We start from the raw sequence: 5,261 nt of genomic DNA on the forward strand, positions 1-5,261 counted from the left end.
TGGAAAACATATTTGGGGGAATAATCAAGAAAAACTTTCTCAGTCTTGCTAGAGACCTAAACATCCAAATACAAGTAACACAAAGAACACCTGGGAAATTCATTGCAAAAAGATGTTTGTCTAGGCACATTGTCATCAGGTTATTCAAAGTTAAGACAAAGGAAAGATTTTTAAGAGCTGTGAAAGAGAAGCACCAGGTAACCTATTAAGGAAAATCTATCATGTTAACAGTAGATTTCTCAGCAGAAACCCCACAAGCTAGAAGGGATTGGGACCTTATCTTCAGCCTCCTCAAACAAAACAATTATCAGCCAAGAATTTTGTATCCAGTGAAACTAAGCATCATATATGAAGGAAAGATACAGACTTTTTCAGACAAACAAATGCTGAGAGAATTTGCCATTACCACGCCACTGCTAAAATGAGCTCTAAATCTTAAAACAAATCCTGGAAACATCAAAACAGAACCTACTTAAAGCCTAAATCACACAGGACTTATAAAACAAAAATATAAGTTAAAAAGCAAATAAAAAACAAACCAAAAAAACAAAGGACACACCCAACAAAGAGCATGATGAACACACATTTTAATATAAACATTGAATGTGAAAGTCCTAAATGCTCCACTTAAAAGATGCAGAACAGCAGAATGGATAAGAACTCAACAACCGACTATCTGCTGCCTTCAGGAGACTCACCAAACACATAAGGACTCATATAAACGTAAAGTAAAGTGATGGAAAAAGGCATTTCATGCTAATGGACACCAAAAGTGAGCAGGAGTAGCTATACTTATATTAGACAAAACAATCTTTAAAGCAACAGCTGTTAAAACAGACAAAGAGGGACATTATATGATGGTAAAAGGCCTTGTCCAACAGGAAAATATCACAGTTCTAAACATATATGCACCTAACACGGGAGATTCCAAATTTATAAACAATTACTAATTGACCTAATAAATGAGATAGACAGCAACACAATAATAGTGGGGACTTCAATACTCCACAGACAGCACTAGACAGGCCATCAACACAGAAAGTCAACAAAGAAACAATGGATTTAAACTATATCTTGGGTGCTCGCTTCAGCAGCACATATACTAAAATTGGAATGATACAGAGAAGATTAGCATGGCCCCTGCGCAAGGATGACACGCAAATTCGTGAAGCGTTCCATATTTAAAAAAAAAAAACTATATCTTGGAACAAGTGGACTTAACAGAAATATACAGAACATTTCATCCAACAACCACAGAATACACATTCTATTCAACAGTGCATGGAAGTTTCTGCAAGATAGACCACATGATAGGCCATAAAACAAGCCTCAATAAATTTAAGAAAATTGAAATTATATCAAGCACTCTCTCAGACCACAGTGGAATAAAACTTGAAATCAACTCTAAAAGGAACCTTCAAAACCATGCAAATACATTGAAATTAAATAACCTACTAATAAACGACCATTGGGTCAAAAACAAAATCAAGACGAAAAGTAAAAAAATCTTCAAACTAAACAACAATGATGACACAACCTATCAAAACTTCTGGGATATGGCAAAGGTGGTGCTAAGAGGAAAGTTCATAGCCCTAAACGCCTACATCAAAAAGACTGGAAAAGAACCAACTGACAGTCTAAGGTCACACCTCAGCGAACTAGAGAAACAAAAACAAACCAAACCCAAACTCAGCAGAGGAAAGGAAATAACCAAGATCAGAGCAGAGCTAAATGCAATGGAAACAAACAAAAACAAACAAATAACAACACAAAAAATACAAAAGATAAATGAAACAAAAAGCTAGTTCTTCGAAAAGATAAATAAAATTGATAGACCATTAGCAAGATTAAGCAAAAAAAAAAAAAAAAAAAAAGAAGAAGAGAGGAAATCCAAATAACCTCACTAAGAAAAGAAACAGGAGATATTACAACTGACACCACTGAAATGTAAGAGATCCTTCAAGGCTACTATGAACACCTTTACACACATAAACTAAAAAACCTAGAAAAGATGAATAAATTCTCAGAAAAATACAACTCTCCTAGCTTAAATTTGGAAGAATTAGATACCCTGAACAGACCAAGAACAAGCAGTGAGATTGAAATGGTAATTTAAAAAATATCAACAAAACAACTTCCAGGACTGGATAGATTCACAGCAAAATTCTTTCAGACATTCAAAGAAGAATTGGTTCCAATCATTTTGACACTATTCCATAAGATAAAGAAGGGACCCTCCCTAATTCATTCTATGAAGCCAGCAGCACCCTAATACCAAAACCAAGAAAGGACATAACCAAAAGAGAAAACTACAGACTGATATCCTTGATGAACACTGATGCTAAAATTCTTAACAAAATACTAGCTAACCGAATTCAACAACACATCAAAGAGATAATCCACCATGATCAAATGGGTTTCATACCAGGGATGCAGGGGTGGCTTAACATATGCAAGTCAATAAATGTGATACACCACATAAAGAGAATTAAAAGCAAAAATCACATGATCATCTCAATAGATGCAAAAAAGCATTTGACAAAATCCATTTTATGATTAAAACTCTCAGCAAAATTGGCATACAAAGGACATACCTTAATGTAGTAAAAGCCATCTATGACAAACCCACAGCCAAGATAACACTGAATGGGGAAAAGTTGAAAGCATTCGTCTGAGAACTGGAAAAAGGCAAAGATGCCCACTCTCACCACTCCTCTTCAACATAGTGGTGGAAGTACTAGCCAGAGCAATCAGACAAGAGAAAGAAATAAAGGACATCCAAATTGGTAAAGGTGAAGTCACACTGTCATTGTTTGCTGTTGATATGATTATTTACATCAAAAACCCTAAAGACTCTTCCAGAAAGCTCCTAGAACTAATAAAAGAAGTCAACAAACTTCCAGATACAAGATTAATGTACACAAACCAGTAGCTCTTCTATATACCAATGGTGACCAAGCAGAGAATCAAATCAAGAATTCAACCCCTTTTACCATAGCTGCAAAAACATAAAATAAAATACTTAGGAATATACCTAACCAAGGAGGCGAAAGACCTCTACAAGGAAAACTACAAAACACTGCTGAAAGAAATCATAGATGACACTAAGAAATGGAAACACATCCCATGCTTATGGATGGGTATAGTCAATATTGTGAAAATGTCCATACTGCCAAAAGCAATGTACAAATTCAATGCAATTCCCATCAAAATACAACCACCATTCTTCAGAGAAGTAGAAAAAACAATTCTAAAATTTATATGGCACCAAAAAAAAAAAAAGCCCGTATATCAAAGCAAGACTAACCAAAAAGAACAAATCTGGAAGCATCACACTACCTGATTTCAAACTATACTATAAGGCCATAGTCACCAAAACAGAGTGATACCGATATAAAAATAGGCACATAGATCAATGGAACAGAATGGAGAACCCAGAAAAAAAAAAGAACCCAAATACTTGCAGCCAACTGATCTTCGACAAAGAAAACAAAAACAAAAGTGAGGGAAAGACACCCTTTTCAACAAATGGTGCTGGGATAATTGGCTAGCCACATGTAGGAGAATAAACTGGATCCTCATCTCTCACATTATACAAAAATTAACTCGAGATGGATTAAGGACTTAAACCTAAGACCAGAATTCTAGAAGATAACATTGGAAAAACCCTTCTAGGCATTCGCTTAGGCAAGGATTTCACGACAAAGAACTCAAAAGCATATGCAATAAAAACAAAGATAAAGAACTGGGACCTGATTAAACTAAAGAGCTTTAACAGACAACCCACATAGTGGTAGAAAATCTTCACAATCTATACATCTGACAAAGGACTAATATCCAGAATCTACAACAAACTCAAACAAATCAATAAGAAAAAAAATTTTAAATTTCATCAAAAAGTGGGCTAAGGACATGAATAATAAATAAATATATATTTTTATATATATGTTATATTATATATTTATATAAATATATATATATTTATATAATATATATTTATATATATATATTTATATAAATATATATTTATATATATATTATATATTTATAAATACAATTTTATATATATTATATATATTTATATATTATATTATATATATTTATATATATTATATTATATATTTATATATTTATATAAATATATAAATGATAATAGAAACACAACATATCAACACCTATGAGATATAGCAAAAGCAATTCCAACAAGGAAGTTTATAGTTATAAGGGCCTACATCAAAAATAAGAAAAATTTCAAGTGAGCAGTTTAATGGTACATCTTGAAAAACCAGAAAAGCAAGAACAAATCAAACTCAAAATTAGTAGTATAGAAGAAAAAATAAAAAATGGAGCATAAATAAATAAAATCAAAATGAAGAATACAGCACAAAAGATCAACAAAACAAAGTGTTGATTTTTTGAAAAGTTAAACATAATTGACTGACCTTTTAGCCAGACTAAGAAAAAAAGAAAGAAGATACAAATAAATAAAATCAGAAGTGAAAAGGAAGCCATCAAAGGTGTTACTGCAGAAATTTAAAAGATTATTTCTGGCTACTATGAGCAACTATGGCAGTACATTGGAAAATCTAGAAGAAATGGACAAATTACTAGAATTATACAACTGACAAAGATTGTATCAGGAAGAAACCAAAACCTGAACAGACCAATAACAAGTAATAAGATTGAAGTCATAATAAAAAGTCTGTCAGTAAAGAAAAGCCCAGGACCTGATGGCTTTACTGCTGAATTCTTAAAAATCAAAACAAAACAAAACAGAAACATTTAAAGAAGAACTAATATGAATCTTACTCAAACTATTCTGAAAAATAGACAAAGAAGGAACATTAAAGTAATTCTATGAATCCAGTATTAGCCTGATACCAAAACCAGACAAAGATACATCAAAAAAAAAAAAGAAAAAAGAAAAGAAAAGAAAAAGAAAACTACAGGCCAATATCTCTGATGACTTGTGATGCAAAAATTCTCAACAAAATAGTAGCAAACAAATTCAAAAATATGTTATAAAGATAATTCAACATAATCAAGTGGGATTTAACCCTTGAATGCAAGGATGGTTCTACATATGCAAATCAATCAACATGATACATAATATCAACCAAATGAAGTATAATATCCACATTATCATTTCAAGTGATGCTGAAAAAGCACTTGACAAAATTCAACATCCCTTTATGATAAAAACTTTCAAAATACTGTATAGAATGAACATACCTCAATATAATAAAAGCCATATATGACAG

The 5,261-nt window shown here is 32.1% G+C and overlaps 1 non-coding gene across 1 annotated transcript; it reads left to right on the top strand.

Annotated features, from left to right (window-relative positions):
• The first annotated feature begins 1,078 nt into the window (after positions 1 to 1,078).
• LOC115833372 lies at positions 1,079 to 1,185 on the top strand. The gene has a single exon (XR_004028810.1). It is a non-coding gene; the product is annotated as a U6 spliceosomal RNA (small nuclear RNA).
• The last annotated feature ends 4,076 nt before the right edge of the window (positions 1,186 to 5,261 follow it).

This window comes from Nomascus leucogenys, chromosome X (genome assembly GCF_006542625.1).
Source record: "Nomascus leucogenys isolate Asia chromosome X, Asia_NLE_v1, whole genome shotgun sequence".
In the NCBI taxonomy this organism is placed as follows: domain Eukaryota; kingdom Metazoa; phylum Chordata; class Mammalia; order Primates; family Hylobatidae; genus Nomascus; species Nomascus leucogenys.